This window comes from Rana temporaria, chromosome 11, assembly GCF_905171775.1.
Source record: "Rana temporaria chromosome 11, aRanTem1.1, whole genome shotgun sequence".
NCBI classification, from domain to species: Eukaryota; Metazoa; Chordata; class Amphibia; order Anura; family Ranidae; genus Rana; species Rana temporaria.
Genome location: NC_053499.1, coordinates 58555538 through 58571432, shown reverse-complemented (window position 1 = coordinate 58571432; position 15895 = coordinate 58555538). Strand labels below are relative to the sequence as shown.

At 45.2% G+C, this 15895-nt stretch overlaps 1 protein-coding gene across 3 annotated transcripts in view; it reads right to left on the bottom strand.

Annotated features, from left to right (window-relative positions):
* RASSF7 (Ras association domain family member 7) overlaps positions 1-15500 on the bottom strand; it is an 84115-nt gene extending 68615 nt beyond the window's left edge. For 2 of the 3 annotated variants that reach the window (XM_040328609.1, XM_040328610.1), the window contains exon 1: positions 15367-15500. The gene's annotated coding sequence lies outside the window, so the exon portion shown is untranslated. The remainder of the gene's footprint in view (positions 1-15366) is intronic. The other variant, XM_040328608.1, reaches the window with a different exon arrangement.
* Between the last annotated feature and the right edge of the window lie 395 nt (positions 15501-15895).

Sequence of the window (15895 nt, the reverse complement as noted above, 5' to 3'; positions counted from 1 at the left end):
AGTAGCGTAAAGTGAAATTTACACACAGTAGAATGTTACACAGCGATAATGCATCCTAGCGATTATTCCCTTATCCGAAAGTTCGGTTTTTAAGTTTCAATTAATCAGATGAAGTCAGCTACAAGGCAGGCCGTTACTCCTGTTCTGTCGCTCTGCCTGACCCATAGTGCTCTGGAAACCCTTTGTTAGGTATGAAAAATGTTTGTTCTTTCCCCCTATAACAAATATGGTATACATAGAGTAAAAATACAGATATTAAACAATAGTATTACATTTTACAATTACCTCAAACCATTATAGCTTTTGCTTAACATTGTATAGCTGAAGTGACTGTTGTGGCAATAGTCAGTAGGGACTGATCTCTCGATCACAATGGATTACACAGTGCATATAAAATTTGATTTCACCTTTACAAAATACACAGAAGGCTGATAAGAAAAATGGAGCTTGGAAGGTCACTGAACCGCCCCCTTCTCCTAGCTTAGATATACATACCTATTGCCAATTAGTCAGTCGGTGTACATGAATAAAGGACAAGGCGATAGATAGAGAACTAATGTGCATTTACTACATGTAATGTATGAGTAATGACATTGTTATATTTAGCCAGAGATAAAAGAATATTTCACAGCTTTAGCTCGGCTTTCTACACCTAAATGACATAATAATATTAATTTTGCTAAGTTAGGGAAAACAATTCCAAGAAAACATTAAGCAAAAAATTATATTCAAAGCTACCTTGAACAGGTTCACAAACGGCAAGTTCTACAAAGGATCAAACAGCGTTTGTAAGGCAAAGAGACGAGTGACAATGATTCATTTATAAACCGTCTTTGAACACTTTTAGATAAATGAAGGAAAGCCCGATAGCAATCCATTATCCTCTGAGGTAAAATGCTGGAGTTCAGCTTATGTAAAATAAGCTTAGGACACCTGTGCCTTGGCTCCTAACCCTAAAGACCATTGAAAGTGACATATTCGCTGGTCCTGCATCGTAGTTAATCATGTTGGTGAGGGGTGGGCACAAAACCGGTAAAGAGGAATGAAGGATACTTTCTGGGGCAAGGAATAAAATAAGTCATTATGCCTACTTCATACTACTGCAACTAAAATTCAGATTAAAGCCTTATATGCTAGCCATACACTGCCAGCAAAAGGCTATAATACCAATTTAAAGGGTTTGTAAAGGTAAAAAAAAATTCCCCTAAATAGCTTCCTTTACCTTAGTGCAGTCCTCATTCACTTACCTCATCCTTCCATTTTGCTTTTAAATGTCCTTATTTCTTCTGAGAAATCCTCACTTCCCGTTCTTCTTCTGTAACTACACACCGTAATGCAACGCTTTCTCCCTGGTGTGGAGAAAGCCTCTTGAGGGGGGAGGGGGTGAGCAGGCAAGTCTACTTTGCAGATAGAGAAAGGAGCTGTGCGTTAGTGGGTGCTCTGACACTCCTGCTCGCCCCCTCAAGAGGCTTTCTCCACACCAGGGAGAAAGCCTCGCATTACTGTGTGGAGTTACAGACAGAAGAACAGGAAGTGAGGATTTCTCAGAAGAAATAAGGACATTTAAAAGCAAAATCTTTAAGTTTAGGACTAAATCGGGCAAAATGTGAGCCACAGGTGGCATTGTTGGCACCACCCACCTCGACAGGCTTCAAAAATAAAAATATAATAAAAATAAATCAAAAAAGAACCAGGCAGAAAGTTGTCAGCCAAACAATGCCTACAGCCAATAAGATCCAGTCACTGTTCGGATATTCTGACAGCCGTGGGAGCAACGACTGTCTGAATACGATAGTCAGCAAGAGATTCCTCCACTCCCATTGTTTAGAGTGGATGGGGAAATCTACTGTGGAGCTGAACTGTTAGCTACTTAGTTTGGATGGCCAAGGTTAAGGGGGAGGGGTCCTGTCTGACCTTGTAAATAGGCTAACAACGCACGTAGGTACAAGGGACAAAAGTTACTACATATTCCCTAGGGGGGACAACCCACTATAAAAATAAAAATAAATAAAATAAAAACTGAAGTAAGAGGTCTTCCTTAAAGTAGATGTAAACACATAACTGGTTGACATTGTTTGTATTGCCCCATGTATGCAATGGCAGGAAAGGTGGACTTGAATGCCCAGCTGACGCACATATTCATCCACAGTGGCATGGGGTTGTATGCCAACAACCTCACAGCACACTGAAAGAGCACTCGCTAAGGGGTCTCGGTCAAGGATTCTGATCGGGAGCCAGCAAGAGCCAATCACAGCAGTCACATGAAATGGAAGCTACACTGCATACCAGAAATTAAAGCAGATCGGCATCTGAGCACCACAAACCAAAAAACACCAATTCATTTGTTTTTGATATTCAAAGCAAACTCCCCCATCCATTCAGGTCTCCATGCTTTATTTTGTTGACAAATCTCTTAGAAAAATACACCCTAGAATTTCTGGCCATGGCCATCTTGAGTAAGGGCAGATGATTCATGTAGCATTTTCTTCCTGAAATCCATCTGCTATCAGCTTAAGCATGCAGGTGTTCTGTCAAAAGAGCCAACTCGTTTTTACTTCACTTTCGGTGGCTCTCCAGCAGTAGTAATTGCAGATTTCGACAACTTGGCTGTTTTGACAGAACACTGGGTAAGGAGGAAAAAAAGTAGTCGCCACCTTGGAGGCGGCCATGTTGTTGGTTACCAGCGGGATGACCAACAATGACCACTCAATATATCGTGTAACATAGTGTATACGCTGCAGGTGTTCTGTGAAAAACAGCCAAGTCGTTGAAATCTGCAATTACTGCTGCTGGAGAGTCACCGGAAGTGACGTAATGGAGATTTTGATGAGTTGGCGCTTTTGATAGAACACACAGGAGAAGCGCTGTGGGCTCTGAGGACCGCAGGGATCCTAGCGCTGGGAGTAGAGGATGCCTCGCCTACCCTCCTCCCCCCTCCAAAGTCAAGGCAGTTGCTTCTCCTCCCGGCCAATTAGATCTCAGGACCCGCTTCCTGATTGCTAGGAGGAGAAGCAGGAAGACATTAGCGAATATTAATTGGACGCAGTGCTCTGCGCCCCGAGCCCACCCTGTTTGAAGCCAATTAGAGCCTTAGGCTCCAATCATGCACTTCAAAAAAAATAATTGAAATCCATGCGTCCGGCACCCTGCATAGGTAATGACTAAGCGCACGTGAAGTGTGCAAAACACACGCCTACCCAGAATTCTGATTCCTGTCATTTTTGGGATGTCCAAATAAAAAGGATTTTGATCTACAGTGGTTTGCGGTCATTTCTTCTAATTTCAGGTTTGGGGCTGGGTGCATGGATTAGGGGGAGGGAGGGGCGCCCCTGGAGTGGCCGCCACTGTATCCAATAACAGGAAATTCCTGAACAAGGACCTTCATGGCAGCATCACCAAGTATTTTAAAGTAAGCTGCAAAATGATAAGCTTGTTTGAGATTTTAGTCATCTGGTTTGCAGATAGGCCTCATGCACATTGGTACCTGGAGCCACACAATGTGCCATTCACGTGAATTTTACCCCCGCCAGGGAACTATAGGTCCAGAGTACAGCTGCCTATAGAAATGAATGGCTATAAGCAGTTGTACATGGGGATACGCTGGCACTTGTATAAATATGAGCAGGTGTATGGATGTACGATGCAGACTGTCTGCGTCCAGGGGTGTCTGTACACAAGGGTGTGTTACCAGAAGTATCAGCATGTACCCGTGTACTGCCCTTGACTTCTTTAGGCGGCTGTATGCAGCACCTATGGCTCCTGAATAGAAAAATACACCCAAATTCTACCAGGTATAGCCCCAGGTGCCCATGTGCGTGAGGCCCATCACTTGCAAGGAACACATAAAAATGTATTTTGGGAAAAGCTTTTGTAGCCCAATAGCAATAATTCAATGTTCTCCATATTGTATTCTGCAGTCAGTTCTTTGTTATGTGATTTGTTGTCAATCTGGCCTTTTGTTTCCTACATAGCCCATCCTGTTATCACTGACACACAGGCTTCTACTTTCTGACAGCGCCATTGCCAGATAAAAATTAAGGCATTTTAGACAAACAGATCTTTATTTACAACAAGAAGGGCTATTGTACATTAAACACTCAGAAGACAAAAGCCAATACAAATGTGTGTAATGTGGCCGGAGGAGGAATGGAGATCCCGGGTGCACCTGTAAGTAGAGCGCTTCATTTAGTGCATCAGAGCAGATCATGATGAAAGGCAAGGAGGCTGCCTGCTCGCCCCATAAAGGGAGTCACCACTTTGATCTGCAGGTGTGACTATGGGAAAAAGAGGATTGATGGAAGCCAAGCGTGCAGGGGAGTGACATTATTTTTCATTTTACTACCAATAAAGTCCAAATACTAAAGTAAATATATTGCAAGCAATTTGCTGATAGCATAATTTATTTAATCTCCCACTCCATAACATCATTATACATTTGTATCTGGTAACCAACAATAAAAGTGCTGGCAAATGCTAGCTAAAAGATGCAAAGCTCCTACAAAAAAAAAAAAAAAAGAAGAAGTTTTGGCTACCAAGAGGGCATGCTGAGATCTGTAGTTCCTAAATATCTGGATAGCTAACAATATCATCCCAGTCAATGGTTTTTGACCCCATGTGGCTCTTGGCCATGTTTTTTGCAAAAAACCCTTAACAGGTGTTTAGTGTCTCTTACTCTAATGACGCGTACACACGACCGTTATTCATGTCATTGAAAAAAAGGAAGTTTTTCTCGACACGATTCATCTCAAGCCTGCCTTGCATACGCACGATCGTGAAAAAAAAAAATGCTCGAGAAAGCGCCGTGACGTACAACGGCACTATAAAAGGGGAAGTTCCATTCAAATGGCGCCACCTTATGCCATTTACCCTTCTCATAACTTGCTTCTGAGCATGCACGTTTTTTTCCCTCTCGTTAAAGCGTACACACAACCGTTGTGAAAAAAATAGAGAAGGTTCTAAATTTTTAACGCCCATTTTTCTCGTTGAGAAAAATGCTCTGGAGCCTACACACGACCGTTTTTCACAACCAATTTAAAAAAATGAATTTTTCTCGTCATGAAAAACGGTCGTGTGTACGCGGCATAATGGTTTACTAAATTATTACCTCAGATAAACTTAAAGTCAGATGACATAGGTGCATTTTGAAAATTATAAAATATTTCTGCTTTACAAGCCTGTATGTTACCACCATAAGCACAAGACCACAGCAAAAGCGTTGATCTAGCTATAAGGGCAGAACAGTCTACACATTCTCTGATACTCTAGGTAGAGAAAGTACTGCCCGCAAGAGGAGGCCAGTGGCTAGCCTGCCAACCGGACTGGTTGTTATTCACAGGCAGCCTCCCTGGTTTTATCTTAAGGTCAGTGTCTTCCTTCTAAATTAAGATATATAAAGGCAGCGCCAGCCCCATACTGACAAAGGCCGGGCCACCACCTTGTTCCTTGGTAACAGCACCTGGCTATTTAGTACAACCTTACACCTAAAGCCTCTTATGGGAAAAAACATGGAGGATGTCATCTCTGCAAAGTGCACCTATTAAACTAGGGACTCTTCCCCTGTAAATATCACTATACTGTAGTTTTAAATGGGCAAAATTGAATTTGTAAGGAAAATAGAATATATACATACCTTATCTCATTACCCACCCACAGCACTTAGGTAAGGGGGTGTCACAATCCTTCTGGCCAAATCCTGAGAACGAGCATCCCAAATATCTGATGAAGATGCTCTTACACTGGGCTGGAATGTCTGCTCATGAGATTTTGGGTAGTCATTCCCTGGGAGACTCACCAGAGGAAAAAAAAAAAAAAAAACACCACTTGAGCCCATTAGAGTGCACCCTTACATCACAGTCCTCAAAGGTCACCTTTACATCAGTGTCCCCATCAGAGTCTTCCTTACTGCAAGGTGTCCCCATTTAACTCACCCTCCCTTACATCAAAGTCCACCCTTACCTCATGCACAGCTTGGATTGAAGTCTGGAGAACCCAAGAGCATGGCTGTAGGAGCAGGCAGAGGTGCAGAAGGTCTGGACAGAGGAAGGATTGTCCTCCTGTAACTGCTAGGGCAAAAACATGATTGGTTGTTAGGGCACCGGTAGTCCTAGCAACCAACAACACTATAAGGGCAGGGAATTTAGGGGGAATCTGCACTTGAGTCTGGGGGGCAAGGTTGCCACCTGTCCATGATTCACCCGGGCACCTCGGAACAGGGCATGACAGGAGGTGAGGGGGCCCTATGGGCGTTGCATTACTATTGTCTTTGGAGTGCCCAAAAGGTGTCCAAGGTCTGTTTATCATACATTATATATATATATATATATATATATATATATAATGTGTGTGTGTGTGTGTGTGTGTGTGTGTGTGTGTGTGTGTGTGTGTGTGTGTATGTATGTATGTATGTATGTATGTGTATATATATATATATATATATATATATATATATATATATATATATATATATATATTTATTACACACACACACACACACACACACACACCTTCACATATATTATATTATATTATATATATTACACACACACACTAAAAAAATAAAAAACACAATATTGCTGTGTGCCGCAAAAGTGTTCGGGTTTGGCTAGAAGAAAAAGTGGCAACCCTTTGGGGGGGGGGGGGGGGGGTCTATGGGAATTGTGGATCTTGGGAGTAATATAGGACTATAGGCCGACCTGAAAACCATGTGGGAGACCCGTGTTAGAGGCCACTGAACCAAGTTGTGGATTGAATCTTGTAGCCAGCTCACATTTGGCCCACAGCTGTAGTTTGGAGACCCCATTATATACTATAGTGATTTTTACAGGGCAATAATCTAATAAAGCAGAACTTACATTTTGCTGAAATAAATATTTGATTAATTTGGCCTACAAGATCTCGGTGCTGTACTACAATGGGGTTGAAAAGCTTTTGAAATCTTTCAGCATTTCCATTTTCTTTTGCAGCCCTCCCTCATCAGAATGGTAATAATTATACTTTTATTGCTGCAATTATCATGCATGGAATAGTTTTCACTTAAGTATTCCACAGAACGTGTCAGCTGTGCATAATAACTAGCTATTCATCATCCAGGAAGAGGTTTCCTGACAGAGATCATCAGTTGTGACCAAGTGTACACAATGAAATATTGGAATGAGGTTGATAAGTCTTGGACATGTGATTATCATATGTTATTGTTGTATCTCTACAATGTGGATACCCAGAATGATGTAACTTGCGAGGCTAAGGCCCCATTTACACTTGGGAATGGGGGGTCATGTACGATTACACGTGGGAACCCCAGCAAGGATTCCCAGGGATTACCTGCAGGAGGCAGCCCCATTGAAAGCATTAGGAGGCTGACAGCTCCCACAGCCAATAGTGGCCACATGCATGGTGATTGGCCCTGGACCCGGTCTGCATCCAGGGCCCATAACTCACAGGTAAATCGCTCCTGTCTATAAATGTATTTATTTATTTTTTTAAAAAGAAAGCTCAGATATTTGAGAGTGATGTTATAATTTGGTAAGTATTCTGTTTTGTTGAAGGTAAAATAAAAAGATACAATAATTCACTGAACTTAAGGAAATAATGGTTGTATGCAGGGCTTTTTTCGCCCCTTAGACAATAGGTGCAATAGTCACCCCTTTTCCCCAGTCCTTACCCACCTCCCAGTACCATCCCATTTAGACAATATAGAACCAAGTATCATTTTGTGGTGCCAAGTAATTTGTATGGAATTTGTTAATGATATCAAGCTTCCCCTAACAATGGGCCACCCACAACAAAATTTCCCCGCCAGCAACAATAGACTCCTGGCAGCATAAACAGATTTCCGCACAGCCAGCATTAATAGACTCGCTGGCTGCCATCAACAATAGACTCCTCCCCCAACAGTAAATCTCTTTTAGCAACAACTGACCCCCCAGCAACAATAGGTCCCCCACCAGCAGTGAGCATCAATACTCTGCAGCACACCCCAGCACCCCTAGCCATTACATACAGTCAGTCAGTCAGTCCAGGAGGCGCCAGAACTGCATTCCCGCTTAAAAAAAGCCCTGGTTGTACGAGAAGATTTTTTGATACACAAAGTCATCTCACATACGAGCATCTACAATATAAAATATCTTCCACACATATAGGTTTGAATTTTTGTTTGCAAATTCTTTATGTCTAAAACTTTTACAGGAGGTACATATTATAGTTTACATGCAGAAACATATGGGTACCATGGCCATAATAACACTGTTACATCGACATCTGCAGGATATTAACAGTATAATTCTGGTTAGCATTATTACAGATAAGACATTTATAAATGCACCTTATCCAAAACGGATAATATTTTATAACCAAATTCTTCCGGTAATATGTCAGAATGGATTTCCTTAGACTGTGGAAAGGTCTGAATCTCTCTCAGGCTCTGTGCTTGGAGTTATGGCTTTCACTAAAATAGCGGATGATGGTAGCTTTTGTTAGCTTGACTTTGACCAAATTTTATACCGTATTTTCCGGCGTATAAAAAACGACCCCCTAATTTTCCAGGAAAAATTTTGGTTTTGGGATATACTCATTGTATAAGACTACCCCCTTCTTACTAGTCTTTCTGGAAGCTGAGGGGTAGCCAGAACCGCTGACAGAAACAGGCTTTTTCAAATCTCACTGCACTGTGCCATTACATTACATTCCTCACTGTGCCATTACATGCCCCCACTGTGCCATCACTTGCCCCTCACTGTGCCATCATTTGCCCCTCACTGTGCCCGAACTTGCCCCTCACTGTGCCCGAACTTGTTGCCCCCCAGTGCAATCACCGCAAACATTCACTTTTTTTGCCGGCGGTGACAGTCTCCGTACTGCGAGCGCGAGCGTCAATGATTTGAAAGCCGCGCCTTCTCTTCAGAGTGTTCTGTGATAGGCGGAACACAAATTTTCCCAACAGCGCCTCTGTTCTGTGTTCCGCCTATCACGGACGTCTTCTCATCTCGTCCGAGGATGAGAAGGCTTCTGTGATAGGAGGAACACAGAACAGAGGCGCTGCTGGGAAGATTTGTGTTCCTCCTATCACAGAACACTCTGAGGAGAACGAGCGTCTTTTAAATCATTGACGCTCGCAGCACGGAGACCGTCCCCGGCGTATATAAGACGACCCCCGACTTTGGATGCATGTTTTTGCATCCAGAAAGTCATCTTATACGCCGGAAAATACGGTATATAAATAATATAATAAAATAATAAACTCTAATGGCATCCCAGTCTTAGTCTGTAGGGTTCAATATTGAGTTGGCCCATCATTTGCAGGTATAACGGCTTCAACGCTTCTTTGAAGGCTGTCCACAAGGTTTAGGAGTGTCTATTGGAATGTTTGATCATTCTTCCAGAAGCGCATTTGTGAGGTCAGGCACCGATGTGGATGAGAAGGCCTGGCTCGCAGTCTATACTGTAATTCATCCCAAAGTTGTTCTATTGGGTTGAGGTCAGGACTGTGCAGGCCAGTCAAGTTCCTGCACCCCAAACTTGGACCTTGCTTTGTGCACTGGTGGCTTTGTTTTTAAATTCATTCGCTAAACACAGATAAACTACAAAAAGGGAACAGTTTTAGAGCCCTTTTACATGCGAGGTTGTGTGCGTGCGTGTGTAAAACCTCACAGCTGAGCTGCGCTTTTAGCACCCCCCAACTGCTACCCGCATTAGCTGCAGAATCAGTATCTGGGGGTGTACGCATGCTGTGGCCACGTGTGTTACGCTTCGCAGCCACCGCAGGAGTTCTACCCCCTGTCGCCATAAGAAAGAAAGTTTTAAAGTGGAGCTCCATTCAAAAAGTTCAGCTTTAAGCACTCTTCCCCGATCCCACCGCCACATTTGGCATGCCATTGTTTTTTTTTTTGGGGGGGGGGGGGGTACCTAGTTTTGACAGGTTTCCGTTCAGACCGCCTAGGTCAGTGATGGGGAACCTTGGCACCACATTTCCAATGATGCTCATGCACTCTGCAGTGAAGTCGAACATCATGGAAAATTTTGTGCCAAAACATCTGGGGTGCCAAGGTTCCCCATCACTAGCCTAGGTGATCTGAGCGAAAGTTCTCCTCTCCCCCTCCCTGCAATATTCTGGGACAGGTCCCAGAAGATTGCCTGACCATTCAGGTGGCGCAGCGCCACTTGCACATGCGCAGTGTGCACTCAGCTGTGACGCTGTAGACTGTCACAGCCAGGTACCCACAGTTGTAATGCCAGGAAGAGGCGAGGGAGAGAAATAATTGTTTGGGGGGGGGGGGGGGGGGCACATCGCTGGATTGTGGGACAGGTACGGTAAGTGTGCGTTTATTAAAAGTCAGCAGCTACACTTTTTGTAGCTGCTGACTTTTAATAAACACAAAAATTACTGGAACTGCCCTTTAATGATCACAGAGCTGCATCATTTGTGTCTTTTTATTGGCCTGATGCAACGATTTAACAGAGTAGGTTTCAAGGCTGTCATCGGGGTCCTGGCTGCACTGCCTAGAGAGACACCACCAACCTAGTACAAGAATGCAGGATAAAAGACATTACATGTTTGGTTCAGGTCAGTGACTCACCAGGTAGTAAAGCCAGGATCAGGGGGACAGTCCCTGCGCCTATAAAATCAATCACATCATGGCAGCTCCCATATTTATATCCTCAATCATTTTGTTCTGAGAAAATATGTTACATAACAAGCTACCTAAAAATATACTAAAAGGAAATGAAACAACTTAATCATCACAAACATAATAATAGAAATAGATTTTCCGCAACCGACAAAGAAGTGAGAAGGATCTTCCCGGGCTTTGTGGTAGAAAGGCCAGCTCATAGGAATGCCAGGAATTCTGCCCTGTGCCTGGCGCTACCAGCCTCTCTAAAGACAGACAAATGGAGAAGAGATGATACATTTCTCAGTGTTCAAAACACCTGCCAAGCTCCACCTTCATACGCTGGATGTCTTTTTTTTTGCTATCCTGGCAATAAAGGGCTTACTGTATACACTCGAGTATAAGCCGAGTTTTTAACCCCTTTTTTTCTGCTGAAAATGCCCCCCTCTGCTTATACTAAAGTCACCTTTTTGCGCCTAATCTCCCGGACTTTGGGGACCCGGTACGGGCCGGCCATTGGTCCCCTGGGCACACATATAGCCTGCTGGGGTCCAAGGGTAACCCATCCTATACCAAAAGGAAGGGCACCAGGGCTGCATGCACAATACCTGAGGTAAGAAAAGTTGGGAAATGTGAAAGGCTCTTTTAGGTTTTTACTGCTGTCTTTCTGTGCAATGTCCTCACTTTCTGCTTGGTCACCTGAACAGGAAGTTTAGCGAAATCTCCCCAACAGGAAGACAGGTAACAATACAGGCCCGGATTCAGATACACTGGAGTATCTATCGGTGGGGCGTAACGTATCTCAGATACGTTACGTCGCCGTAAATTAGGGCGCAAGTTCTTTCTGAATACGGAACTTGCGCCCTAATTTACGGCGGCGTAACGTATCTGAGATACGTTACGCCCCGCCGATAGATACTCCAGTGTATCTCAGATACGTTACGCCGCCGTAAATTAGGGCGCAAGTTCCGTATTCAGAAAGAACTTGCGCCCTAAGTTACGGCGGCGTAACGTATGAGGTCCGGAGTAAGCCCATGAAAAGATAGATGGACAGCCGCACTCCAGGAAGTCTTTGTGGGAAAAGACGTGCTCTTTATTTTAAAAAGGAAAAAATGCACAGCATACAAGAGCATATGGTGGGATGAACAGTTGACGCGTTTCGCATTAACAATTAATGCTTAGTCATAGCTCCCTACCTAATCGTCCGGCCGCAAATCGTTATTGCTTTAGACGTGAACGTAACTTACGTACAGCCCTATTCGCGAACGACTTACGCAAATGACTGTAAAATTTTCAAAATTCGACGCGGGAACGACGTCCATACTTAACATAGGATACCCCTCATATAGCAGGGGTAACTTACGCCAGAAAAAGCCTAACGTAAACAACGTAAAAAAAAATGCGCCGGGCGGACGGACGTTTCTGAATCGGCGTATCTACCTAATTTGCATATTCAACGCGGAAATCTACGGAAGCGCCACCTAGCGGCCAGCGTAAATATGCAGCCTAAGATACGACGGTGTAAGAGCCTTACGCCGGCCGTATCTTAGCAAAATTCTGAATCCAGAAAGAAGATACGCCGGCGCTTCGTAGCACTTACGCGGCGTATCAATAGATACGCCAGCGTAAAGGCTATCTGAATCCGGGCCACAGTGTATACACATATTTTAAGAACTGCATTTCTGGGCCAGATCTCTTCAGAAGAAGAACCACAGGTCCCAGCATATATGATACATTGGGTATAGCTTGAATGAGCCCCTTTATTTCTATAAAAGGAAAACAAAAACTGACTTTGGTTTTCAATGACCTAGTATTACCACAGCCCAGGCCTTAGATTTCCCAATACTGTGATATTTTCTGAGTACATAGTAACCCTCGAGTTTTGTTCTAGGGTGGAGTCCAGGTACATTATACACGTATATCTATATTATCATTGATGGGAATTCCACAGCTGTCGGCTTATTCCAGACCTACAACTTCAGATCAGATCTCGTTGTTGCTTCTTATATATCTCCCATTAGAGGGATCCCTTGGATTTCCCTGGGCACTAGACCTGATCCTGTAAGCATATTAGATGTCACCATTCACTCTACAAAGCCTAATGATATACAATTGGCCAACACGGCCCCTGATCACCAGCTGTTGTAAAGTTACAACCTGTCAGAGCAAGAAGGAACAGAATACCGATGAGGAATTATTTAGTGTGGAAGCTGCAACTGCCCATAATACCGGGAGTACGAAGGAAATCCATATGTTACGGTTACAGGACTTTTCTCATATTTGTATCCAGCAATGTAATGGAACATATAATACTAATAAGTGCTTGAGCAGAGCAAGCCATAGGAAAGTACTATGAGCATATAGAATACACAGTACAGTATATAGATAGAGAGTCCATGGGAAGGAATCCCAATACAAGGGGACAACATGAGACTTCTATAGGATCAGCCTGGAACTGGCTGCTGGAATACACAGGTATTCAGGGATACATTCTATTCTATTCTATTCCATTCTGATACAGACCCACATCATTACAAAGTAACCAAACTGCTTGGGAAAAAAACACTCTCCACCATCTGACATCTGTGAATCTCCCAGTGCATTACCTACAACTGCCCCTGGCTGCCTCCGGCTCTCACTACCTACAACTGCCCCTGGCTGCCTCCGGCTCTCACTACCTACAACTGCCCCTGGCTGCCTCCGGCTCTCACTACCTACAACTGCCCCTGGCTGCCTCCGGCTCTCACTACCTACAACTGCCCCTGGCTGCCTCCGGCTCTCACTACCTACAACTGCCCCTGGCTGCCTCCGGCTCTCACTACCTACAACTGCCCCTGGCTGCCTCCGGCTCTCACTACCTACAACTGCCCCTGGCTGCCTCCGGCTCTCACTACCTACAACTGCCCCTGGCTGCCTCCGGCTCTCACTACCTACAACTGCCCCTGGCTGCCTCCGGCTCTCACTACCTACAACTGCCCCTGGCTGCCTCCGGCTCTCACTACCTACAACTGCCCCTGGCTGCCTCCGGCTCTCACTACCTACAACTGCCCCTGGCTGCCTCCGGCTCTCACTACCTACAACTGCTCCTGGCTGCCTCCGGCTCTCAATACCTACAACTGCTCCTGGCTGCCTCCGGCTCTCAATACCTACAACTGCTCCTGGCTGCCTCCGGCTCTCACTACCTACAACTGCCACTGGCTGCCTCCGGCTCTCACTACCTACAACTGCCACTGGCTGCCTCCGGCTCTCACTACCTACAACTGCCACTGGCTGCCTCCGGCTCTCACTACCTACAACTGCCACTGGCTGCCTCCGGCTCTCACTACCTACAACTGCCACTGGCTGCCTCCGGCTCTCACTACCTACAACTGCTCCTGGCTGCCTCCGGCTCTCACTACCTACAACTGCTCCTGGCTGCCTCCGGCTCTCACTACCTACAACTGCCACTGGCTGCCTCCGGCTCTCACTACCTACAACTGCCACTGGCTGCCTCCGGCTCTCACTACCTGCAACTGCTCCTGGCTGCCTCCGGCTCTCACTATCTGCAACTGCTCCTGGCTGCCTCCGGCTCTCACTACCTGCAACTGCTCCTGGCTGCCTCCGGCTCTCACTACCTGCAACTGCTCCTGGCTGCCTCCGGCTCACATTACTTGAAGCTATTGCTGGCTGCCTCCAGCTCATACTATCTGGCCCACACTACCTGTAGCTTCCCTGGCTACCATTGTCTCACATTACCTGTGGCTAGCCCTGGCTTCCTGTTTCGCACTACTTACAACGACTCCTAACTGCATCTTACTTGCTCTACCAGCAGCTACCCCCTGGCTGCCTCCACCTCACAATACCTGTGGCTGCTCCTGGCTTGCTCTACCTGCAGCTGCTCCTGGCTGCCTCTGACTTGCTTTATCTGCAGAAAGCTGCTCCTGGCTGCAGCTTCCCCTTCCAGCAGTAATAGGATTTCACCTCCCCTATGACAGTCCAAATATTTACACCTGGTTCTGGTTGAAAAGTACAAATCACAGACATGCCATAATTAGCCTACAATTATTCCAGAACCCAGACTTTGTATTATCCAGATCAGAAATTATAAACCTACAAAAAGTGTCAGCTGTGACCTCTACATTTCAGAGAACATTGATGGTGACATGTACCCTGTACTCTGATGATACCCCACCTTACTGTACAGCAGTAGAGCCAAATCACAAGGTCCCTATAAGTCAATACAATCATGATGTACAGTATTTATATACACAGGGGCGGACTGACCATTGGGACTCCCAGGCACTGCCCGAGGGCCCCATGCCTCTAGGGTGCCCCATCAGGGTTGCCAAGCTCAATAAAACCAGGGACAGTATGTAAAAATCTGTGTTTTTTTACATCTGTCCTTGATATGTATGAAACGGGCATGCTTTTGATGTTACAATTCTGAGATTTTAGCTGCTCCGCCTCTGCACTACCCCCCGGCGTGGTGGCCATCTGTAAGCCTGGGGGCCCCATAATCTTCTATTGCCAGGGGGCCCCATGAGTTGTCAGTCCACCCCTGTGTGTGTGTATATATATATATATATATATATATATATATTACACACATACACGGTCACTGTCACTGTGCTGTCACCTGCTGTGCTGTAGTGCAGGATCATGGCAGGCTCACCATCAGCTCCTGTCACTGCAAGGTTACCGAGTCTGCCAGCTTAGTATAAGTTTAGAGATAAAGTCAGTGGCCCCCCTTCCCCTCCATAGTATGTGGAGGCGATATTCTTACCTGGGCTGAGTAGTCTGTATGTAGATCCCGGCCAATCTCTGATCTGTGTCCTAATGTCACTCCAGCTCCTCGGTCTAGCAGATCAGCTGATCCTTCCCCCACCCTGCAATACCTTGGAATGAGCCAGGAAGCAACCTGCCTGCATCATCTCTCACAGCTCTGATTGGCCAGCCCCGGCCTCCTGACCACACCCACCCTACTACAGCCCTGTCACCTTCGCACTTCCCCAGCTCGGTGCCTCTGTGTGCAGGTGTGGGCGGGGCCAGGTGTCATCTGGAGGGTGATGTCATTCTCTGGAGAGTAGAGGTGTGTTAACCCTTCATCTCCGGGTACAACCACTACCAGGATTTCCCTAAGCAAACTCACCGACTGATCCTTAGGAAAGGTATGGCCAGAGAGACTTGCAGCATAGCTGAGAACCTATCCGATGGTCACTTCGTGTTTGGGAATACATAGATCCAATAAAGTAGAAGTAAAAGCAAAACTTTTTATTTTTGTATAAAATGGAGATAGACAAGAGCCCCTGTCT